This window comes from Sorex araneus, chromosome 5, assembly GCF_027595985.1.
Source record: "Sorex araneus isolate mSorAra2 chromosome 5, mSorAra2.pri, whole genome shotgun sequence".
Lineage (NCBI taxonomy): Eukaryota > Metazoa > Chordata > Mammalia > Eulipotyphla > Soricidae > Sorex > Sorex araneus.
This window is the reverse complement of record NC_073306.1, coordinates 186,769,012-186,796,193: the sequence shown is the minus strand read 5'-3', so window position 1 is coordinate 186,796,193 and position 27,182 is coordinate 186,769,012.

The window sequence follows — 27,182 nt, the reverse complement described above, 5'->3', positions numbered from 1 at the left end:
CAACGGGATGGATGATAGGGACAGTGACAGTGACATCATAAGTAAATCAGTAAGATTAAAGCACTTATCATTGAAAACAACAGATGTAGAGAAGATATTAAAAGGATAAAGGAAAACTACTATGGGGAAACCTTATGTAATATCCCAATGAAATACATATTTATTTTTTGTGGACAGTTGTTATATAGTATTTATATATAACTATTTTTTAAATTAAAATGTGTTTTATTTTCATTTTTTTAAATTTTATTTAATCACCATGAGATAGTTACAAGCTGTGATGTTTGGGTTACAATCACTATTTTTTATTGGACAGATTATTTATGACAGGAACATTTGGGGTGTGTTAGATTTGCAATAGTTTTCTTCATATATAATTAATTTGTATTGTTAGTATGAAAGTAGATTTTCCTGCCGTGGGAGCGATACCACAGTGGGTAGGGCGTTTGCCTTGCATGTGGCCTACCCGGGTTTCATTCCTCTGCCCCTCTCAGAGAGCCCAGCAAGCTACTGAGAGTATCTCGCCCACACGGCAAAGCTTTGCAAGCTCCCCGTGGTGTATTCAATATGCCAAAAAACAGTAACAACTAGTCTCACAATGGAGACGTTACTGGTGCCCGCTTGAGCAAAATAATGAGCAACAGGATGACAGTGACAGTGATACAGTGGTAAGTTTTGAGAATTGTATGAAAGATTTGTACACAAAACTTGGAAATTTAGAGTTAGTTAGTTATAACTAACTTGGAGTTAGTTATATTTCAAGTAGATGGATAATTGTCTTATATCTCTTTAGTGTCTTGTCACAGTCACATGCATGAGGGTGAAACTCATGTTTCACCCTGGAGTTCCAAGCCTTGACTGAATCTAAATTTGGGGGCGGAGTCTGAGCCCTTTCTGTATTCTGACACTGTCTGTACCTATGGGTACTTACCCATCTGTCTCGGCTCATGAGCCCTACCTGATACTGCATTCTGCTGGATCTGTGTGAAGAGAGAGAGAGAGTGAGAGAAGGAGAGAGAGAGAGAGAGGAGAGAGGTGCAGAGAGAGGGAAAGAGGGTTAGAGAAAAAGTGGGGACTTCCTTTTATCTGCTGCCATATTCCACCCTCAATTAACACATTATTTATTTTTATTGGCTACCTGTTTCATGGGCGACATTTGAAATAACCAAATGAACTCACCTGGTGGTATATCCTTCCACTCACACTATATGAATATCTTTCAAAATTCTGCTCTGAATTAATGTCTATTTTAACAAATGAAGCATCATACTGTAAATAAGCTAATATGAAAACTAATAATAATTGGGTATTCTGTGAGAATAAATGATGTATAGATAAAAACATCATTTATGAAGATAAGTACAAAATAATATTTAACTTTTGTAATAACTAGAGCATGAAGTAACTCCTGACATTTAATGATAAATCATACTGGAAGGGGTTGCCTTAATGATCTTGCATATAAAACATTTACTTGTGCTATATGCTATAACTTCTCATTGATTTTTTTTTTATTTGGCAAAAACAGTTACAAAATTCTTTAATTATTTTCCTAATTCTCTTTTGGTAGAGGAACCACAGCTATAGAACAGTGGGTAGGGCACTTAACTTCCGTCCTGGCACTATATATTGTGGTCCCCTAGCCAGGAGTAACCTCTGAGAGCAGAACTAGGAATAAAACCTAAGCATTTCAGGTGTGGCCCCCAAAACAAACAAATATAAAAATATTGATGGAAGAGCTGGAGAGAAAATACAGAGTATATGCTAACCACAGTCTACTCCCAATACCACATATGGTGTCCTAAGCACCATCTAGCATAATATCTTAATATAGAGCCAGGAGAAGTCCTAAGAAATGCAAGGTGTGATAAAAAAAGACAAAAATATGTTGATGTAACAGTAAAGTAATTAGCTATACCTATTTTATATATTTGATAGAGTACCAAATAAGAGAGTCATTTCATATATATTTGATAGAGTACCAAATAAGAGAGTCATTTCATATTGAAATTACGTATCTTGACAGATATTTTAACTAAAATTGAGATATTTATCATTTACTTTACTTTACTTTATCAATATATTCTTAATTTACTGTTATATGAATTTCTAATATATTTCTAATATATTAGAGGATATTTCTTATATAATTTAATAGTTATTTACTTCCATAATTTACATAAATGTAACTTGCCTTTGTCAAGTTTTAAACTACCATTATCAAAAGTAATTATGTGATATATTATACAGCATGGAGTATAAGATATAAGAATTTTAATAAAGTCTTAAAACTTTGAGCATAATTAATTTAAATATTTTTATGCGTGGTCTATGAACATGCATATTAAAATAGCAAATAAAATGCCAAAAACAAAATTTCTAAAGAAATACTGTCATCCAAATATCTTAGATTATGCCGTTATATAAAAATATGATGTTAGCATTTGGCATATTTAGTCAAACATAGATTTCTTCTCAGTATCAGATTTAACCTTCGAAACTTCAAACTCTTTAAGAAATTTAATATAGAAATATTAAATAAAATGACAAATCATTTTAAAATTATTTTCAGAACATATTTTCTTTCTCAAGGATAGAGTGGTGATATCATCATAAAGTCTATTTTCTATTTTAAAATCATGTATAAGAGGGATGATTTGTGGTGAATTTAAATGAATAGAACATTTTCTTCAGCAGAGAAGCTAGAAATATTATCAGGTAGAAAATGTCATTGTAGAAATGCTTTAAAAAGATAAAGTGAAGTCTACAAAATCCCTTCACTGTAGAACTATTCTGGGAATTATCCACAGATTCTACAAAATGCAAGATGATCACAAATCAGAACATTTCTGAATCCCGGTGACTGGAGTGAGGGTAAGTTTAGAATTGGCTCCTTAATTCAGACACAATAGGCCCCACACATCCTTCAACATCTCAGTAGACTTTTTACCCATCAAAACTTGGAAATAGAAGATTTACAATCTTTATATGATTGGGTTCCTTTTCTTCAGCACCGGATACTAAGTAGACAATTTAGTAGCTATCTTCACTCTTTTAAAAATATTTCTGTGTATTTAAAAAGTTTTAGGACATCTCAAAAATTCTAATGTCAAACATGATCTATTCTATGAATTCGTACATATATCTGCTTTGGTCTTAGCTAGGTCTGATTCTTAAGAAGCCCTTGTCTGTCTTACAAGCTGATCAGGAAGTATGAGAAGTTCATTGGTGTGGAAGTTTTGAGGCGTTACTGAAAAATTCAGTAGGGAGAAAGTGCCCCCCCTCCAAAAAAAAAATGTTAATCTGAGTACGAGTCGTAATGTGACAGAAAAAAGATAATACAAATTTTAAGGACAGTTACTGGGAACTCTCCCAATAAATCAAAGGAAAAGACTGAACTGTCAGCAAACAAAGAAAAATATTTCAATGAAATTTTATATTTCAAGACTTCAGAATAGGAGTTTAGCATTACTTAAGCAAGCCTTAGTACTGAGGAAGTGGTGAGAACTTATTCCACTTTCTTTTACTGCTAGGTTTATGCATATTTTTTGTCCGTCCAGACCATAATCAGGGAGGCAGAGAAGAGAGTGGTGACCAGTGAAATCGCCAGCAAGCATTTCAGTTGAAAATTGCTGAGTGTTTTTTCTCTGAAGAATTTGATCTCAGTGAGTGGTAGAATAATTGTACCCAAAAGTTGTGACAGTAGTGATCAGAGACTTTGTTGCCTGCAGTTGTTTCAAATGTGAATTATCAGCCTGGGAGGCCCAAAGTCTTTAAGTGGAAGGTGTATGGTGAAGAAAGAGCGGGAAACAGGCCAACGAAATACAACTTCTCCCTGTTAGTGTTAATCTCTAGGTGGGTTAAGCCTGTGAAATCTCTGCTCACAGCAGTGGTGCTGTTCTTAATTTGTTTTGACAGATACGTGAAATGTACGTGTTTAAATCCATCTCCTTTGACTATTGCATATAGGGTATGTATATACTTAATTTTAGTTTTTAGTTACGCATCTGCATTTTATCAGTTTACACATACTAAACGTTGTTTCTGCTTCGTCTCTGTCTCACATTCACATGTTATAGCTGTCAACAGAAAAGTCTCTCTCTGGCCCAACACACTGACCTCTAAAGTACATGTGATGATACTTATAGTTCGCTCAAAATGGAAATCAATTTAAAGTTAATTTTAGCTGACACAATTTCCTCCTATAGACACAATATTGGCCCAGACAATAGCCACATTCCCAAATATTTTGGAAGAGTGATATTGTATATATTAGTAAGTTTATAGATTAATATTAGATTTAATCTGAAGTTGAATGATTAAAAATATTCTGCAACAAATTTCATATCAGATGAACAATTTATGTTTGCTAATAAAATTATCAAAATGAATGCCTGTTTTTTGGTCAGAGATAACATAACATGTAAGGCTCTTGCTATGCATGACGTCCCTTAGGGTTTGAGCCCAGCGCTGCACATACCCCCTTGGAGCTTGCAAGGAATGATACCTGAATGGATTGGTCGGAATAATTCCTCAAAACCATTGCGTGTGAGGCAACCAAGTCTTACGTTTATTTACAAAATAAAAGCAGAATTAAATGATTTTACATGCAGTTAATCTGTAAAATAAACTCTTAGAAAGTACTTTGTATAATTTATATTGAATTTATCTGATGAAAAGCTACTATTAGTAATATATAAGCATTCAGGTCATTCCTAAAGGTTTATTCAAATGTGTCCCTTTATCAGGCATGTTATATCTTTATAAGTTAAATAATTATAGCAGGAACCTTTTCTCTCCATTAAAATGTTTAATCGTTGGTGGACATATGGTAGATAGAGTAAGATAGTCCTTGAAATGTTCATATCTTATTATTTAAAACTTGTGATGGTGTTTATTGTTTTGGAAGAACGTAATCTTGGGCTTGCACCTTCTAATGACAACTTGATCCAAATAACACGAATATGAACCAAGTGTATTTAAAAGTAGAAGGGAGAAGCTGAATAGATAAATCATACCACAAGGGGGACTGGCGCATAGAAAAAATAAAACTTCAGATTTTGAAGTTTAAAGAAGGGAATCAAAGAATTCCAGAATTATTTAGAGTCTAGAAACTCAACAGGGAACAATCATCCTGTTAATCTTCATAAAGAAAAACATCCCATTACAGACATTGTTTGACTTTTAATCTAAAAAGTCACAGGATATATAGGTTTGCATTGTGTTAAGCCAATAAAATTTTATATTGGCAGTACAAACTAGAAAAGATAAAACAATTTTATTAAAACATTTTTTAAATCACAGACATATGCCAATGGAAAATAAATATAAAACAAGAGAAGAAACAATCTAATAAAGGTAAAAATTCTCTTGAAGTAGAACATTGAACTTTAAAAGTTTATTACATGTACTGGTTAAAATATGCCCAACTTCCTATACTTCCATGGATGTAACTAACTTCTAAGTTTTAGAATGAAGACTTGGGTAATTGTCTTATCTATGACTGTTCTGTTTTACTTTCAAATTTCTAGTAAGTGTTGCTGATCTCAAGCACACTGAATTTGTCTCCTTTTTGGCAGTTAGTAGTCTTGTAGAATATCATTGCAATATGTCCTATTTTGATATCTCCAAATCTATCCCATTTATTTTTTTATAGAGAGATATCTCCATAAGAATCTTGTTCTTGTCTGAACAGAAGCATTCTATAAAATTTGAGATATGGTAAACCTCAAACATTCTATAAAATCTGAGATATGTCTGGAGCAATAGCACAGCAGCTAAGGCGTTTGCCTTGCACCCAGTGGACTCGGGTTCAATTCCTCCATCCCTCTTGGAGAGCCTTGCAAGCTACCGAGAGTATCTTGCCCTCACGGCAGAGCCTGGCAAGCTGCTCATGTCTTATTCAATATGCCAAAAACAGTAACAGCAAGTCTCACAATGGAGACATTACTGGTGCCCGCTTGAGCAAATCAACGAGCAACGGGATGACAGTGACAGTGATACAGTGCTGTTAATAACTATGTACCTGCTGCAATTTTATGTTTAAGATATTTTCCTCTGTGTGAATCATGCTGATTAAAGGTATCTTACATAAGGTGCCCAATCCACTCGATTATTTAAATATTTATTTTAGGGTTGATCTTCATGGCTTTGAAATCTAAAACCTGTGCTTCCCATACTCTTTTCAGGTTAGTTTCTGAATGCAGATTAGGTTCCATCATTTGTATGCCATGTAATTACAGCAAAAGTTGAAAGGCTAGAAGCAAAAAGAATCATCTTGTGGCTCTTGGTTTTTACTACTGACAGATGTAACCGACAAGACAGGAGTGCTGTCAATAGCAATAGTACAAGATCTAAATCTCAGTCTCTCACGTGCTGGGTAGCAAAGGGAGCAGCACATTGGTTCTTATTTCATTCATGAACTACCGCAGTAGGAGAATATTTCACAATTTCCCAGTGTTAGACTCTATGGGCAAAATATGAGACTTGTTTATGGCAGATTTCTACTCTGACCTTAGAGTATCTGCTTCTCAAATGAGTTGATTCCAGCCCGGAAGTAATTCTAGGGGACTGAAGTCAGAATCTGTTTCGTAAGTCCTGGCAACACTTTAGTAATCACATAATTTTGTGAGTGATTTAAAAAATTTAGTTTTAATAAAATACCTTCTGTAATATGTTTTCTGAACGAAGCTCTGGTAAAAGAAAAATCTACTCAGGAAATCTATTCGTATCTTGTCCCTAAAACATTGCAACAAATATTCAATTCTTTATTTTATTAAATGGAGAGTTAATTTTAAGACAACTGCAACATCATAACTACCAGATATCTGCATTTATAAATGTATAACTTTAATTGTTCCTAGAGCTTGAGGGCTCTAGGAACAAATATATTCAATTTTTAGGAGTGAGGAATATACATATGCCTGTAATAATTCTAACATACTAAATGAGAATGACAGTTATTTAACACATCTAATGTTATTCAAGTATCCTTTGTATAAATGAAAAATTAAAATATTTATATGTGTAAATTAGCAATAGATGCATATGAATGCATATTTGTAGTTTCATGTGTGTATATTGATACATACTTATATAGGGAGGAACACTAAGATTAAATGTGAAATGAGAAGTATACAGCTTGACTATTTTCCTGAACATGGGACAAACAATTTTTTATCTACAGAAGAAATACTGAAAAGTATCTGCATGAATATTTTGTTCAATTCATTTATTATCAGTTCTGCCAGCACATCACAACTTTAATGCCACTTTCTTCCAGGAGTTAGCCTTTTATTTTAGCAGAGATTTATGAAACCTCTTATATGCAGTCATTAAAACTGTGACCACCTCTCACTTCAGCCCTGTCATTTAGTTTTCCTGCATTATTAACTGGGCAAGGCACTGTATATGATAATTATGTTCTCAATAATAGAACCTACTCAGCACACATTAAGGTTCCATTCAGTCACTCTTTTAGAATTTTAATATGAGGGAATTTGCAAATAGGTGTGCACAGTGATTTAAATGTGAAAAATGAGCCTGTTATCACATTGATGGTAGTTTTAAATTTTAAAGATTGTACATTTAAATAACAGATTTTTTGCATCCTCTTCAGTCATATGTATTTTATACTTTAGATTTTAAATCAATAATCCAACTTATTAATATTTGGAAAGAGATAGCTTTATTCTCTAGATTACTTTCTAATATTAAGGTACTTCAAAACCTGTCTCTGTATTGAATTGAGTAATTTATTTTTATGCCGGATGAATTTTAATGAGAGGTACTCTTTCAACACTGAAGGATCAAAACAAAATTTTGATACAATCTTGTTATAAAATAAATAGTGAGGGCAAAGTAAATGACTTTTACTTTTGAGCCATTTTTTCAGTCAGAAAAACCTGTAACTTTTAAATACAATGTGCTGACTGATACTAACATTTCCTTAGATACAAATTTTATCATGTAATAATACACATATGTTTTACTTTATTCTAATGCACCCAGGTACTTCTTTATTCCTCTCAAGTTACTCACTGAAAATAAAAGGTTTTTTTTTCATTTTATCATTGTTACTTCATTCATGATGGTTACATATTATTGACATAAAAGTCTTGCTCACATTCATTCTTAAATAATCATCAAATTTAAGAATTCAATGAAGACAATCTCATTTGAAAATATTTTAATAGAAGGCAGGTAGATACAAAGTGTAATATTTATTAATTTATATATACACTTATATTAATGGATTAAGCACTGGCTTCTAGATACTTTCAAGTCCCATTATATATAAGTCACATGTTTTTGACATACTCATTACTGGCCTTTAGAATAGACCAATCACCAGAAGCACTGATTTGGCAATAAGCCGTTCATTAGTAAGCAGGTTTTGAAACCAGAGAAAAGCAGACATGTTTTAAAATTTAGAATAAAAAGGATACATTTCTGGACAGAATGTTCAAGCAATTTCATTATATTAAGTGAAGTCACTATTGGGGGCAGAGCACAGTGGACAGGCAATTTGCCTGGCATGCAGCTGACTTAGTTTGGTCTTTGGCACCAAAAAAGTCCCTCCAGCACCAGCAGGAGTGATTCATGAGTCAGGATAAGCCCCGGCAGCCATTGGAGGCAGGCTCCAAAGCAAAACAATCATCGTTATAATAGTAGTAGTAGTAGTAGTAGTAGTAGTAGTAGTAGTAGTAGTAGTAATGTCATTGGGCTTATAAAGATCTAAATAAAACATAAAAAGAAAAATAAGCATTAGTTTTTAATTAAATGAATAGATGATTTAGTGAAAACTAATGTTTAACTTTTTGGCATAGATACTAAGAAGTCAGATTAATAGCTCATACAAAAGCTCAATTCTTAAATATTTTTTGGGGGGTGGTTGAGGACGTGGGCCATGCCCAGGAGTACTCAGGCGTTACTTCCAGTTCTGTGCTCAGAGGGACATTCCCTGTGTGGTGACAGAGATTCAATTACAACAGGCCATACTTAGTCAAATTCTAAGTTGTGTGCTATCTCTCACTCCATCATTCTTAACTTTGTTAAAAAAGAAGTCTCCACATTGCTTTTCAAGAAGGCTGAAACATAGAACATTGCCACTAGTAGTGGATGTAAGTTTTTGTTTTGTAACATTCTCACATGCATTGATCATTTTCAAGTTAGTTTGTATGTTTTGATTTATGTCATTCTTACAAATATGAGATGATGTCCCATTGTTTCTTTTATTTGCTTGTACCTGATGATAAATGATTAAAAATAATACTTTATTATACCTCTTTTCTACTTGTATGACTTTTTTTTGTGAAAATTTTTATTTGGCTCTTTTCCCTATTTTGAATGAGATTGTTTGTTTTCAAGATTTTTATTTTGTAAGTGCTTTCTATTTCCCGGTCCTCAATCCTTTATTAGTACTTTTTTCTTTCAATATTATGATCACATACCCAACATTAATTCTTCCAATTTATAAATAAAGATTATGTTTATAATTCCTTGAATATTTGCTATTTATTTCAGCAGTTATATAGTTATACATATATTTTTTTTTAGTGTCACCTAACTTTTTTCTTAAGTTTATTCACAGGCATTTGATTTAAGAAGTACAATAATGAGTTGAATGATTTTTTTCTCTGTCTCTTCAACATCATTGTTTACATAAAGAAATGCAAGTGATTTCTCTGTGGAGATTCTGAATACTGTCACTTTACTATAAAGGTACATTGTGTTTTTAGGCATTTTACAAAAGTTTTTCAGGTTTCTTGTGCATAATATCACATCATCTTCAAGTATGGATGGTTTGCTTCTTATCATGTACAAATCTCCTTAACAACTATCTCTTGCCTAGTTGCTATGTCTAATACTTTGATTACTATGGTAAATAATAGTGAATGCAAACATCCTAGTCTTATAAACTGAACCGAGAGGGAAGTCAAATTTGTTCCCACTGAGTATGTCAGCTGTTGGTTTGTGATAAAGGCTCTTTAATAGACTGAAAAAAAATTTATTCTATCCCCATTCTGTTGAGAGTTTTAGCATAAATAGATATGTATGTTAGATTGTATGGAATGATTTATCTGCCAATGCTTTTGCAATGACTATTGTATTAATGTGGTATATCATAATACTTGAATGGCATTTGTTGAACTATTTTTGAATTCATTGAATAAATCCCACTGAGTCTTGATAGAACACTTTAATACACTGTAAAATTTGACTTTCTAATATTTTTCTAAGGATCTTTTCTTTTATGATTATGAATGATATTGATCTGCTATGCTGAATTAAGTAATTCTGGTATTGTAGAAAGTTTTCTGGTGAATTCTTTTTCTTTGAATTTCTGGAGGAAACTCAAAAGTTTAAGAATTAAGCATTACACAAATTTAGAATATCTCACTAGTAAACACTTTCAGTCTTAGGATTTTATCTTTTGGGAGACTCTTAAAATTTTTATGAGCCCTTATATGATCTCTGATTTTAAAAAATATTTCTTATCAAGACATTATGATTTACTATGTTTGAATTGTAGGCATGCCATGTTCTGATCCCAATTCTACCAGCAGTGTAAATTTCCCTCTACTAATGTCCCCAGAACCCTTCCACCTTTCCACCTCCAGCCTTCCTCCTAGACAGGCACATTTTTAGATTTGGTTATTACAGTTCAGGTATCATGTTTTCAATATTATTGTGTTTGTGATTTAGATATCACAGCGGGTAGCGCATTTGCCTTGCATGCAGCCGACCCGGGTTTGATTCCTCTGTTCCTCTTGGAGATCCCGGCAAGCTACAGAAAATTTCCCGCCTCCAGGGCAGAGCCTGGCAAGCTACCTGTGGCGTATTTGATATGCCGAAAATAGTTACAACAAGTCTCACAATGGAGACGCTACTGGTGCTTGCTCGAGCAAATCGATGAACAGTGGGACAGCAGTGCTACAATGCTACAGATGTGAATCTGTAGAAACACTATGCCTCTGGTGATTTGAAGAAATGTAGAGCTGCAGCATTATGCTCAGGCCATGCACTTTCATGGCAGGAATGGAGTTGGGTGGTGGGCGTTGTTCCTGACCTGTGGGTCAAGATGAATATATAGAAACATATGCCTCTAAACTACGTATATGCCTGAGACCCTACCTTGTATGTTTTACTTAGTCTAGTCATTTTGAATTTGTCAACTGAGAGATTATGAAGTTTCTGGTACTTATTGACTTTTCTAGGATTTTTCTTCACCCTTCAAGTTTTGAGATTTCCTCTGTTTTTTCATTGGGTTTCTTTACTGTCAGGAATAGCAGTGAGGATCTGCATTTTTGCAGGCTTGGGTAGAAATCTGAGATTCACATTAACCAACTGCACATAGAGCTTCTGGCACTGCATATGTGTTGCATCCAGTTGAGCTGACAATTTGCATTACACACCTACCCTGGCCCCCCACTTATTTAGTACAGGTGCCTCGCCCTGGTCTTATTGCCTCAGTCCTTGAGTTTAAGTAGTGGACACACCAGAAGCAAACAGACTTTCTTATTTCTCAGATCAAACGCTTCTCTTGGCTTCAGAGACTGCTTTCACTCGGATGTGCTTTAGACAGGTGATCTTTAACTTAGCCCCAGTCCCATGAAGTTGAGGAAGTCCTACTCCTTATTCAGGATTGCCATTTTGTCCCCCAGGTCAGGAACAATGCCCACCACCCAACTCCATGCCATTAAAGGGCATGGCCTCTGTGTAATGCCACAGCTGTACGTTTCTTCAACTCTCCACAACTCACCAAAATAATATATCTATACAAAAACACACAAGAAACAACTACAAACTGCAAAGGTCACAATAGTAAAGCATCTTAGAAACCCAGCAGGTTTAGTGAGTGTAGTCGCTAGTCCAGAAGAGAGAACAAGTAACAATGAACTATCTAACCTTTCCGATAAGGAATTTAGAAAGGAATTGTTGAGGATGTATAAGGAACTCAAAGAAACAATGAATGCACTGCCAATAAAACTTGAGAGGATCTGAGAGCAGAAATGACGAAAATGCAAGCAGAAATGAAAGAGCTGAAAAAGTTCATAGGTGAACTAAAAGAAAAACTCACTGGTAAGCCTCAACAGATACATAATAGCTGCTAAGCCCAGAATCAGTGAGTTCCAAGATGATGTGCAGAAAATCTCCAGACAAAGGCAGACTGTGGGACAAAACCTCAAAATAAACCAACACATAACCAGAAACCTGAAGGGTACAAGCTAAAAGAAATCATGATAAAAATACTCCAAAATACATCCTAAGCAGAATGATAAAAGCCATAGATAGAGATGTAATACTGAAAGCAGCAAGATCAAAGAAGGAAATTGTATACAAAGAAGTGTCCCTAAGATGCACAGCAGACTTATCAGATGAAACCCTCCAGGCTCAAAGACAGTAGTGGGATATACTTAAAAATGAAAACTCAATGAAATGAGCGCCTTACCCAGGATACTTTACCCAGCCAGATACACATTCATATCCAATTTCACAGAAGAAAAACTCAGGAACTTCAAAGACCCCCAAATGATCATTACAAGAAAAACTGAAAGGACAAATTTAATACAAGAGAAGCCCCACAAACATGCCAACCTCCTACAGAATGATGAATCAAAACATAACAAATCTCTCTGTCAATGTCAGTGTTCCAAATGAACCAGCTAAGAGACACACAGGGGCTTAGAAAATCCACAGAATAGATTAGAAAATTGAACCCAACACTCTGTGCTTATAAGAAACAAACACTATATGTGTTCTTATAAACAGTCAGAACAAACACAAACTCAAACTCAAAGGTTGAAAGACAAACCTTCAAGCAAGCAACCTCCTCAAAAAGTCCGGTCATACTAATATCAGACAATATTGACTTCAGGCTAAAAAAGTTACAAGAGCTAGCAAAGGTTTTTATGATCCAAAGATCTATACATCAGGAAGAACTCACACTCTTAAATGTATATGCACCTAGTGAGAAACGTGCAAAATTCTTAAAGCAACTGCCAGTAGACTTGAAGAAAGATATTAACACAACACAATTGTAGTTGGAGGTTTCAACACTGCTTTCTCATCTCTTGATAAATTACATTACAGCTCAGCAAGGATATACTTTATTTGAGAAAAAAATGGAAAAAAATTAGAAAAATAGGGTCTTTCCGTCTTAAGAGGCTGAATACACGTTCTTCCCCAATGCATGTGGAACATTCTTCTTGGTCCTCATTGGACACTGCTTTGCACATCAAACTGGGGTACTGGTGGGTTACCTTCATGCTTCAGTTTGCAGACACTTGGCAACTACTAAAAATGATGGCCTAGTATCCTACCCATCTTCTTCCATTTCCTGGTTTATCTTCATTCAGGTAGATCTTTACACAAGTGTGGGTATAATTTTAGGGAGCAGTTTCAATTCCTGACTGTGCTCTAGCTATCTGCCTCATGACTACCAATTCTTAGGCAATGCCAATTCACTTTTTACCCTTTGGACATTCTGTCTTGTGAAAATTCTCTTTGCGTTGGAGAGATACTACAGTGGTTATCTTGTTTGCCTTGCAAGCAGTAGGTATAGGTTTGATCTCCATAATTCTACATGGTTACCCTAATCTTTGCCAGGAGTGATCCCTGAACACAGAGCCAGGAATCTTCCCTGAGCACTGCAAAATGTGGCCCAATAAACAAACACTATCACTATCACTATCATCCCATTGATCCTTGATTTGCTCAAGCAGGCCCAGTAATGTCTCCATTCATCCTAGCCATAAGATTTTAGCAGCCTCTCTTTACTTGTCCTTCCCAAGGTTTCCACATTGGAGGCTCTTTCAGGTTCAGGGGAATGAGACCCATCGTTGTTACTGTATTTGGCATATGAATACACTACGGGGATTCTACGGGGGAGCCTTGCCAGGCTCTCCCATGCAGGCAAGAAAACTCTTGGTAATTTGCCAGGTTCTCTGAGAGGCTGAACTAGGCTACAAGATGTCAGGGAGCTTGTTTTTTGTTTGTTTGTCTTGTTTTGTTTTAATTTTATTGAATCACTCTGAGATAGTTACAAACTTTCATGTTTGGGTTACAATCACACAATGATCAAACACCCATCCCTCCACCAGTGCATATTCTCCACCACCAATATCCCCAGTATACCCCCCCTTTGCCAACCTCCCCCTGCCTCCATGGAAGACAATATTCCCCATACTGTCTCTACTTTGGGGCATTATGGCTTGCAACACAGACACTGAAAGAACTTGGTTTTACAGTCTCTGGATGTTGGCCATTGATGTGATTACACGGTGCCATAAGCAGTTTCTTAGGTGTGACCGCCTAGCAACTGGAAAATGGGGGATCTGGGTGGAAGAATTCCAGTCCCGATCCTAGCAGGTTTGGCGATTTCAGCCCTGGGTCCTACACACCTGGGTTCCTCTGCTGGTTCCTTGATGTGTGAGGCTCGTCCTAACATGTGGAGAGGGGCCTTAAACATGGTTGTGGCTGGGGCCTGGAGGTCTTTGGCTGCTGGGGCTCTGCTCAGGGCGGGCAGGGAAACTCAACCCACCCCCTCCAAGGGGCCCTGGTGAAGACAGCCAGGCTCGGGAGCAAGAGACTCTACCAATAACAAACAAACAAACAAACAAAACTCTCTATTCAAGGTGCTTGGTGTTTTCTCCTAAACACTTTGCTAGGACTCTTCGAACAATTTTATTTCTGTGGTTTCATATATCGGAAACCCTGGGTTTTTTATATCATATAACTATAGGAACATTTTGTTTTTAATTTTAGTCACAAAGACTTACAATACTTTTTTTTAATAGAGACTCACTCATACAGAGTCCCACTCCTACACCCCCCAGAGCGACTGTCTTCTTCCATCACTACTCAGGGTCGCTCTGCAATCTGCCTTCCTTTCTCCATCCCTGTTCCTCTATCCCCCTGCTATAATAAGCTCAGTTCTGTAGTCCTGTTCTTAGGTTCTCTTGCTTTTGGAGATTGGTTATTCCTTTAATATGATTCTTTATATATGCATATGAGAGAGATTATTTCTATCTGTCTCCTGGCTGGCTTTATATATCACAATAACTTGTATCACTTGTAGCCCCATTGATCTTCAATTTGCTTGAGCGGGCGCCAGTAACGTCTGCATTTGTCCCTGTTGTGAGCTAGTGCAGCCCAATTATATCTGCTCGCTCCAGGAACAGGAAGAGCCTCAAATCGTTCATTCAGAGATTTGATGAAGAAATCTGACCATCTAGTTGGTGGGCAGCCATGAGGTCTTCTGACATCCCATGGAATACAGTCAGTAACAGCTCTTGTCCAGCGGTTGTCTCTGAATCGCATTACATGACCGGCCCATCTGATTATTGATGCCTTGGCAAACAAGACAGCATCCCTGATTTTTGACCGGCGATGGAGGTCAGAACATCGGATTCCTTCTCTCACTTGAGTGAGACATGATATTCCCAGCATAGCTCTTTCAATTCCTCTTTGGGATACCCTAATAGCATTCTTATCTTGTTTGCGTAGGGCCCAGGTCTCTGAGGCATATGTTAGTGCAAGAAGAACGGTGGAATCGAAAAGATGTGCCTGGAGTCAGAGGTTCTTCGTTCTCTTAACTACCTCTTCGACGCTCTTGAATGCATTCCATGCTGCTCTCTTCCTCCTGTGCACTTCTGGCACCAAGTCATTCCTCATGTTGATTTCTCAACCCAGGTACACATAGCTGCTGCATTCGGAGATGTTAGTTCCATTGAGCAAGTGGAGCTTCAGGGACCAGTTCGTTTTTCATGAACATCGTTTTTCAGCTGCAATCCGACCTTTCCACACTCGTTGTCAAAGTCGGTGAGCATTTGTGCCGCTTGGCTAATGTTTGGTGTTAGGAGAACGAGGTCATCATCGAAGCAGAGGTTGTGTAATTGCCAACCATCTATCGTCACTCCCGTTCCTTCCTATTCCAGTCATCACATGATGTTCTCAAGGGCGGCACTGAAGAGTTTCGGTGAAATAGTATCATCCTGCCACACCCCTCTCTTTACATCAATGATCACTTTCTTGTAGAATGGTGAGATCTTGGTGGTGAATCCACAATACAGCTCACGGAGGATTCCGATATACTACATTTGAACACCCTGTTTGGCCAGGGCTTCTATGACCACTTCAGTCTCAACAAAATCGAAAGCCTTCTTGAAGTCGATGAACGTTAGATATAGCGGCATCCTGAACTCTGGTGAAACTTCAATGAGTCTGGTCACTGTGTGGATTGGGTCTATTGGGCTGAATCCCCTTTGGAACCCGGCTTGCTCGCATGCTTGTCCTTTGTCTAGTGTTCTGCCTATTCTATTCAGAATGACATGAGTGAACAACTTGTAGATGACAGACAGCAGGCAGATTGGGCCATAGTTGCCGATGTCGTGGATGTCTCCCTTCTTATACAACAGAACGGTCTTACTGGTTTTCCACTGGGATGTAACCTTGCATTCAGACAGGTAGCGTGTGAAGAGTCAGTACAGTGTATTGATGAGTACTGGCGGCAGATTCTTCAGGTGTTCAGGTCTGACTTTGTCCAGACCAGGTGCTATTCGTGTCTTTACCAGCGAAATGGCGTGTCGCATTTCAGAAGGAAGAATGTTGGGAACGACATATCCATTCTGCGGAATTTGGTATGTGGGCAGATGGACATGGCTGTCAAAGAGATCCGAGTAGAAGTCGTGAATAATTTTCTCCATTGCCTTTCTGGAGGATGTGATAGTTATTACAATACCCTTCACATATTTTAAAAGTGAATTTAATTAACATTTATCAATAAATTGGAATCATCACGATCACGATCACGATAGCTCGTTAAACACCGATTTCTCGGGCGGGCCCAGTAACATCTCATTTCGTCCTTTCCCTGAGATCTTTTAAGATTCTCTCTGGATGTTGGCTGTAGATGGGATTACACATACCTGGGTTCCTCTGCCGGTACCTTCATGCATTGGGCCTGTCCAAACGTGTGGAGAGGGGCCTCCAGCATGGCTGTAGCTAGGTTCCAGTGGTCCTCAGCTGCCAGGAGCTCTGCTCGGTGTGGGGAGGGAAGCTGGAGCCCATCCCCTCCAAGGGGCCCCAGGGAAGACAGCCAGGCGTGTGGGCAAGAGACTCATGGAATCATACTATACATAAATCATTTTATTTAATTGATGTAATCTTTTCTTCTTTAGAATATCTTTATCCATCATCTAATTTTATGCAACTTAGTTTAGGAAACATTGTTAGAAAATGTTTAAGGCAGATTAAACTATATGTGAATCTATACTTTTCCATCAGTCACCCTGATATCTAAATTGTCCAGAATTCCCTATCATTTTCTTTTCATTGTAACTAATATATGCAATGTCCCTTTAGATTTGTAACTGTGTCTGACTTCTTTAACTTTGTATAGACACTACGTGTACTCATACTTAGAATTATGGGGATCACAAAGTAATGGAAATAACTACCTCATGAAAAGAGTTCTATTAAATTCACCACCTAATAATTAAGTGAACATGAAAAATTAATTTGTTTTTCATTAAAATAACTAAATGCTGAGAAATTTAAATATATATAACTAAGCATAAATATATTGATACTCTATCACTAAATATCAACAAATTATAGTTATTCATAAGTGAATTATTTTATTTTTATAGTATTTTTAATGGGGCAAGAGAAATAGTAGAATGAGTAAGGTGCTTGCCTTGCTGTGCCTATACAGGTTTGATCTCCAGCATCCATATGTTTCTGAGCACCACTAGGAATGATTCCTGAGTGCAGAACCAGGAGTAACCCCTGAACATCACCAGATACGGCCCAAATGCTCCTATCCCACAAAAAAATGAAAAGAAGAACACTTGTTTTTTGACTTACATTTCCCTAATCTGCCTATTGGAATGTTTTCTCTCTCTCTCTCAATCTCTCTATATATAGAATTTTAAAATAAAATATTAATTTTAAAGTACAAAATTTTAAGGAAATTATATTATTTTTCTGTTCTGATTTTAAACGGGCAATTATGTAACTAACTGTCCATTTATAAGGGTGTTCTGGAAAGTGATATTAGTTTCCATAATTTATAACTCAATGCACTGAGAATAAAATCACATGAAAAAGATTAAAATTTCCTTGAAATTCCATCAAAGTCCAGAGCAGGATAAGGAAGCTATAAACAAAGTGAAAAGATAAATATATATTTGAGACACAGACACAGCTTTTCTGCATTTTCTAAAGATGTTATATTCATTTAATAAAACCTGCCAAACTAAAATTTAAAGATGTTTTTAGAATTCAAAAAGCCATGATATTTTTAAATTGCAAGGGCCCTCTTTCAGTATGTTACTTATAAGCTTTTGAAAACTCAACTAATGTCACTCAAATGAGGCACATGGCAAAAATAATAGTAAACTCTATTGACCCTGACTTCTACTCACAACTAAATTGAGGCTTGTATCTAGATACTTAAATTTCTTCCATCAAACGTAATAAGAGAGTTTGTCTGCCTTAATCTCACAAAGTTTTATAAAGTAAGGGTTTCCTTAGGAACTGGGCATACTCTACATTATAACTGGCAAATTACACTCAAATACCTATTTCATATACATGCTTTTATTGGAAAACAGCTTTGCCCAATACTATGTATAATTTCTTTCTGTCGATAGTGGCAAGGATGAAAGGGGAGTAACAACAAGAAAGTCTGTTTGGTCTTGAAAGACAGAAATATTTATTATCTTGTATCATCTTACAAAAAAAATCTTATATGTGTAGAGGAGAAGTACATGTGGAGATAATTTAGAAGCATAGTAAGAGGTGAAGTTGCCTGCTTCTCAAAACAAGCACACGAAAAAGCTAGAAAAAAGATTTTGGAAAGAAACAATTTAATGGCATGCAACAATGGTAAACAAAGAAACAATTATAGAAATAAAATAAACTTCTTCGCATCAAGGCTTAAATTTACCACTACTTAGTTATGATGAAAATAAGTATAACAAGGATGAGTAAAATATGAGAAACTATTCTACTACAAAAGAAACAAGTAAAAAAAGCAAAACACAAAATACACACCACTTGTGCATACATGCCAACCTTTCCCCAATTCTTCGAGATCATGTTCTTCTCTTCTCATTCTGCCATCTCATTAAATGTAAGGAATGTTACCTGGAAAGGAAGGTGAACTTGGAGAAACTTGCTTAATATCTGGCAGAAGAAATTTTTGTGAATTGTGTTAGATAATAAAAAGCACTAGAAAAATATATATTTGAGACACAGACACAGCTTTTTTGAATTCTCTGAAGATTTGTTGTTATATTTGATTAATAAAACCTGCTAAACTAAAATTTAAAGATGTTGTTAGAATTCAAATAGCCATGATTTTTTAATTGCAATATTTTAATTGAAAAATAAATAATTGCTAAATTAATAAATGCAAGTTATTGCAGGCTTACTGGATAGCAAATATTATCCTGCAATTAAATAGAATAAAAGATATCTCCAAATTACGAATTATTGTTTCAAAATAATTGTATGCTGGGTTTAACTTCTGAAATGTCCCATTTTTTTATTCTACGCTCTAAAATATTTATAGTACAACTGGATAAACAAAACAGGAGTAGACTCTTGACTTATATGTGGCCAACCCTGATTCTGTCCCCAGCACAACATATGGTTCCCCAAATACAGGAGTGATTCCTATCTACAGAGCTAGGGGTAAGCCGTGAGCATTGTCTTATATAGATCCTCCCCCACTCTCAAAGGAAAGAAGAAAATTGAAATACAAAACCTACTGAAAATTAGATAATTATATTATTTCAGATCTGCTAATTTCTAACACAAATCTACTTACTAGACATTGTTTGACATTTCCATATAATGGGTAACACGAAAACATACATTGTATAATTGTTTATAATTGACAGTACATCTGCTACATCATTAAATTAAACTCAATTTTAAGATCTACTGTATTTATCTTACACAATTCTATGAAGTTGCCATTATAGATTCTATGTTATTTATTAAACTTATTTGATAAATTATGCAATAATAATTCAAAGTGTCTTAAAATTCTGGAATATATTAAATTACTAAAATACTTAAAATGTCTTATGATGCTGTTTACAATTTCATACAACTTATTTTAGGGAGTAACAATCTGTTGTCATAGACTGTTACTATGAGATAATAAGTTATAGATTAATGAGAAATAAATATCTTGCCTAAAATTATGTTTATTATATTTTAAAATTTAGGCTGTACTCAGTGATGCTAGGGGGTCATTCCTGATGGGGATTTGGGCAATGGAATATTTTGCTAGGGACTGACTCCGGTTCTGCCCTGTGCAAGGCAAGCACCTTAATTAATGTTCTGTATCTCCAGGACCATAAATTTATTTCATTTTAGTTTCATTTTTAGAGGCTAAATGTTTCACTTGTAATTAGAAAATGAATCAAAAGTTCCTATTTTTGGTATCACTGTATCACTGTCATCCTGTTGCTCATAAATTTGCACAAGTGGGCACCAGTAACATCTCCTTTGTGAGACTTGTGTTACTGTTTTTGGCATATCTAATCCGCCATGGGTAACTTGCCAAGCTCTGCCATTCGGGCAGGATACTCTTGGTAACTTGCTGGGCTCTCTGAAAGGGACTGAGGAGTCAAACTCGGTTGACTGTGTGCAAGTCAAATGCCCCTACCCGCTGTGCTATAGTTACAGTATTTACATTTCTTTTCAAATGCATATATCAGTCTATAAATTTCATGTTAATTACTATGGTAACGGAGAAGTGAGTAAGAAGTTACTCTATTTGAAAATAAAATGAGGTGCTTGCTTAAATAATGCTTCACTCACAGAAATTTTAAAGCAGAGTTTATGCTTATCATCATCTCATACTTTCAGATTCCCATTAACTATACACAATGTGAACTTATCTCAACTACCAAGATCAAAGAAAATGTATGTTCAGTAATCAGACAACTGTAGTGGGTCTGGTGTTCTTGTGTAGAAATTGGCTTGTGTGGTGCAAACTTATTTTGTATCTTTATAGCATTAATACTTATATTGTCATCATATAGCTGTCCAAATTTATTAGAGGTATATTTGTTTTTAAAGATATTTAATATCATTTCTTCCTGCTGAAAACTGTAATCACTAAAGCAGTTTATTCAAGCCATACATCACATGTTTTGTAAGCAAATAGAGCAAATTCATGATTTCAGTTAAACTTTTAGATACAAACTAAATTGAACTCATAAAATTTTCTATTTCCTGTTAAATAGAGCAGTATAAGATTATTGAGCTCCAAGAAAAAAAATAGTATGAAATAAACTTTTTCCAAAGTTGTTTTCTTTTTTATAAATGCATTTGCATCTGCCTCAAGGTAATACAGGAATTTAAAGGACTTGTTAGTGCCTTTTATTTCTGAAAACAGTGTGATCTGAAGGTCAAATCACAACTAATCTGAAACTAGATAGAAAAATGGAATAAAGTAATTTTCAAAGTAGAGAGAGTAAATAAATAGTCAAATAAATGAAATGAGAGTCAATGGATGGGAATGCACTAACAATGTATATAACCGAATTGCATCCGTGAAATAACCATGGGGTTGGAGAGATAGTAGAGCCAGAAAGGCATTTGCTTTGTATATATTTGACTGGAGTTCAATCCTCAGCATTCCATTAGTTTCCCCAAATTCTGTCAGGATGGGTTTCTGAGTGTAGAGTCAGGAATAATTCTGAGGATAACTGGGTGTAGGCCACCCCCTAAAAAAATCAATATTTTACAATCTGATTATAACAATCTGATTTGTTGGTGGGAAACAAACAAAAAAGGGAAGGTTCATTTACTTTGATATCCAGAAGCCTCTGGATATACTACTTTTCTAAACAATATTTCCTCTTGTGAGAGGGAAAAATTAGGTAGAAAAAGTCCATGGATATCTATGTCTAATCTTCTCCTTGGCTTAGGTATTTGATGATGCTATACATATTCATTTTTTGTGTTTATTCAATATACCTAATTTATATGCATATGTATACATATAAATATTCTGCAGGAAACAAGACTTTATCTTTTGCTTCTATCAGGATCGTTTCTTGCCTTTCCCATTTACCTTTTCTCAGACCAGTAGGAGACTTAGCTAATCTAACAGCACTGGTGATTCTGTGGCAGAATCTGCATAATTGTAGCATCTACTAGGAAGAAGCTATTTACTCAGAAAAAGCTCCTTTCTCCAATGCTTAAGCATCCTCAGAAGTATTCTTGATATTTTGATTCAGCATTAATCTTTGTCTTAGATTTTTTATATTGCTATTTATTAGGCCTCCTCAAAAACCCATCAGTTCAAAGTGTGTTATTGCTTGAAATCAAAATGAGTTAGCTATTATACCAAACACCAGGAAATACATAAAATTATTACAAAAAATCCTTCAACATGAATTTGATGACATTTTAATAATCACAGTTCAGGGTGCAGGTAGAGTGACACGACTTAACTATGGATGAATAAATTCAATCACTTACCAAATTTCAGATTGAGTGGAATAGTCCTTAATTTGCCAGAAATATGTGTCATGCCAGTAATAGAATGCAACGAAGGACTTTCACAGAAAGAAATGATAGCACAGTGGACACACAGACAAGTGATTCTGCATCATAAATCTAAAAGCGCACCGAGAAATGAGCCACGGTGGAATTGTAAGAGGGAACTGTCATATGCTAAGGAAAGGAATAAGGACTAATAAAAGCTTCTAAGAGGAAATGGCATCTATTTTCAAATTGATTATGGAATACCACAGGAGATTATAAGTGGTGAATATGCCATGGACAATTTTGTTTAAAGACTAGACAAATACCACTTTTCACTCATGACATGCATTTGGGAGAGTTTACTTTTTTTGAAAAAAACAAGATTTGAATATGTCAGTATTTATTTACTTTAGTAATGGAGCAATCAACTACAAATACTATCTTCTGCTACTATTTTAAAAAATCTTGTATGCAAATAAAAATTAAATTAGAAGTATTATGGGCAACAAAATATGGGACATAGTATTATATTAGAAAAAGAGGGAGACAATTAATTGCTATTTGGAAGTCTAATCTTTTGGAGGTAAATTAAAATTAAAAGATACAAAGACAATTTAAGTTAATATGACTTGACTTAATTTAATTCCATCTTGACATGCACAGACAATTTAAAAGTGAATGGTAGAGGAAAAAACTCTACTGGAGGGGCTGGAGCAATAGTAAAGCTGGTAGGGCATTCACCTTGCAAGCTGCTGACCCAGGTTCAACTCCCAGCATCCCATATGGTCCCCTGAGAACCGACAGGAGTAATTCCTGAGTGCAAAGCCAGGAGTAACCCCTGTGCATCACCAGCTGTGACCCAAAAAGCAAAACAAACAAACAAACAAACAAAAAAACTCTACTGGAAATTCAAAAGTAACAAAATATATCTGATGCTGGACATGAGGCAGAATTCATAGAACTGTAATTTCATGGGACTTTGAGACAGAACTTAAGAGTAATTTATCTCTTTAAGTGTATCTGTTTATGCAAATTAACAAGATATTGTTAGAATCAATTTTTCCAAAAATAAACTGCCTTCAAATTCACCTTATTAAATGAGTTAAGTTAATCTTATTAAATTTAAGTTTGTATTTGATTTTAAATAAAATTTTTAACTCTTACAAAAGCATTTATTTTTTATTTGCATAAAATTTTCATATGGCATGATACATTTAAGTACTTGTAGCATGTATTATTTCTGTAGATGTAGATAAAATGTCAGTCATTTCTTATGCTATAGAAAAGAGGCATGGATACAATAGAGCAAGCTGTTATAAGAATTCAACTGTAAACTTTCTGAAAAGATAACTTTTTCAAAATTAGTAGAATCCATTTTATGATCAACAGTAAGAGGAAATAAAAACGTTTTATTTGCGTTATATCAACGCAATATATTCAATTTTTTAGCTCTAATATCACTGTCAGAAAAGTACTTTTGAGATATGTTTTGAGCTATTCATTCTTAAAATAACATTATGTACTACACATATAGATAAAGCAAAGAATATCATGCTGACTGCAGAAATTTCCCAGTGCCTCAGAAAAGTTGATAGGTTTTATGAACATATTACCTTGTTGAATTTCTATGTGCTCTATCTTTTTATACTACCTTGGCTGAAAAACAACCTGTCTCAATTATTTACAACACTGAATTTGAATAAGTTATTTGATAATATCATCTTAGAGACACCTGGTAAATCTGAATAATTATGGTCAATAAAAAGAGTCCTTGGACTTGATAATTTACCATCAACTGTGATAATAAAGATTAATGTCGGGAGCTCATTTAGTATTAAGGCAAAACTGTCATCTAATTTAATTGACTTCTGTTCTCCTTGTCTTACATAATAAAGTGGTGGGTTGGAGTCTCGGTACTATTTTTTGTAATATTTTGAATTAAAATTTGAATCACATTTAAAATGTCTTTTTCTTTAAAATGAGCAAAGTACATTTAAATAACCATAATTATTAACAAAAGTAATATGATGGGAGGAATTTTGACACATTTTTGTCAAAAACTTGATAATTTTTCTTGGCAAATTGAAGAAAGAAAGATAAACTTCTTTCTTCATGGGACCCATCTGGCTGACAGATATGTTGCACATTATACTTTTCTCCTTTCAATGAATAAACATGATTTTACATAGAAGACAACATTTTTGTCTGTCTGACAAAAATGGTGGAGAATATATCATGTCTTTTTCTCTTTTATGCAGGGAATTATAAACAAAATACTCTTGATTCTACTATATGGCACTAGATTTGAAAAACAGGCTTCTGGTGTTTTCTTTTTTAATTTTTTAATTTGTTTTTGCCTTTGGGGCCACACCTGACTGTGCCCAGCACTTACTCCTGGCCCTGCACTTAGGGACCACTCTGTGTGGGACTCAGTGTACCCTTTGGGCTGCCAGAGACTGAAACCTGTCAGCTGTGTGCGAGTTAAGGGCCTTGGCTACTGTACTATGGCTCGAGTCCCTGAAAATTAGATTTTGATACACATCTAACACAGATACCCTGATATTATTATCTGTTTTCTGAAAAACACAATCCCTCTATAAAAAGATCCTCATTAAGCCTTAGTTATGTCTCTCTTAGTGACTGTATGTGGATGAGTGGCCCTTGATAGCAATGTGTAGACAAGGAGGTTCTTTACTTCTGTGCACTTATTAAAGGGATGCCCAAGCCCATGGCATTGAGAAGCAGGAGTAGTTGATGGGCCTGAACAAGAAATTCCAACCAGCTTGGTCATCAGCACCCACCATGCACACTGTGGCCGCCCTTGCCGTCAACTACAAGGGCCCCCCTTCATGGAGCAGCTGTCCGTGGAGAAGTGGGATTCGGTGCGGAGCCTGGTACAACAGTCCTGGATGTCTTTGCTCTGCTCCTTGGAAAACAGACAGGGGTGATCTTGCCCCACTCAGAGTGATCCCTAAGTGCAGGGCCAGGAGTAAGTGCTGGGCACAGTCAGGTGTGGCCCCAAAGTCAAAAACAAATGGGAAAATTAAAAAAGAAAACACCAGAAGCCTGTTTTTCATCTCTAGTGCCATATAGTAGATTCAAGAGTCATTTTGTTTATAAACAATTCCCTGTATAAAATAGTAAAAGACATGATATGTTTCCTTTGTCTGTTGTTGGAAACCCAGGGAAGTTCAAGCTGATCAGCCGACCTGAGTCATATTAATGGACTTCTGCCTGTCCCTTTCGACTGACAGCACAGTGCAGTTCTTCCTGAAGTCCCCGGGGCAGCAAATGCTGAGAAGGACATGCTATAATCCCTGTGTGCCTCAGTCCCACTGCACAAGCCAGAATCAATAAGGGTAGCAGAGAAGGAAAAATGCCCCAGCCTGAGGCTATCTGGCCCTGCCCACCAAGGACCCTAGGGACTTGTTTAGTAGAGAAGGAAAAATGCCCCAGCCTGAGGCTATCTGGCCCTGCCCACCAAGGATCCTAGGGACTTGTTTAGTAGACTCCATTATCCCAATAAAATATAGCATAAAAGTTAACTCACTTGCGTTGCATGATGCTGCTCATCACATATGTGTGCATCCTTATATATATATGTGTATATATATACATGTATTTGCTTTTATCAATCTAAGAAATAGATATTATTCTGCTACTAAATATATATCTCTAACTTTGGCCCAGAATTTAAGGAATGCTGAATCTTTAGTCACAATTCAGGCAGGGCTCACAGTGCATTAGACACTGTGACTCTATTTTCCCAGAAATCGGACAAGTAAATTCAGTGGCTCTAGTGTTCTGCAGTCATAAAAATGCATATGCCCATCTTTTAACAATTGAGACATAACCATATTTTCCCAAGCCTGTGAAATTTCTTTGTGTTTTAGAAAAATAGTTTATTAGCTAATGAAAATCAAAATTATATTAATGTACTAGATCATCTTTAGGCATGAAAGACCATTTATATTATTTTCCAAGAGTTAATAAAATCTCCATAGTTAAAATGAGCCAACAAAACAAACACTCAGGGGTTCGGAATGAACCATATCATAGTGCCAGCTATTCATCTGAAAAGAATGGTGGAATTTCTAAGTCAATCCTGAGGTGCATTGGACAGTTCCCCAATTGATTGGACATTTCTTGAAAAGAACCTGGCAGAAGTTGTTCTTTGCATCCCACAAATTGAAACAACTTTTAACATTTCAAATGCAAAGATGGAATTCACTTCATTCTTCTCACAAATGGATCATGTCCTGAAAGCACTTCAGAGAAATCACAGTGAAGCCTGTTACAATAACCTGGACCATGGGAAAGTAAAATAACAGCAGAAAATATCATAAATGTAGCCAAGGATTCAAGACATGCCAGACATCTCAAAATGACTCAAGTATGTTTCAGTAATGTCAACAAGAAACAGAATGATGTGGGAAGAACTTCATTCAAACCTTCCTGAAACACAGATGCTCCAGTGCCTCATCAGAAAGGGGAGAGACAGAGACAGAGACAGAGACAGAGACAGAGACAGAGAGAGTCTCCAAGAGAGTGAACGTGCCTTTTAGTGACTACACCTCATTTTGATAAGAATTATATTACATATGCAGGTGAAAAGCATCAAATGGCCACATTAACACAGCCTGCTTCCCCTGTTAGGAAAA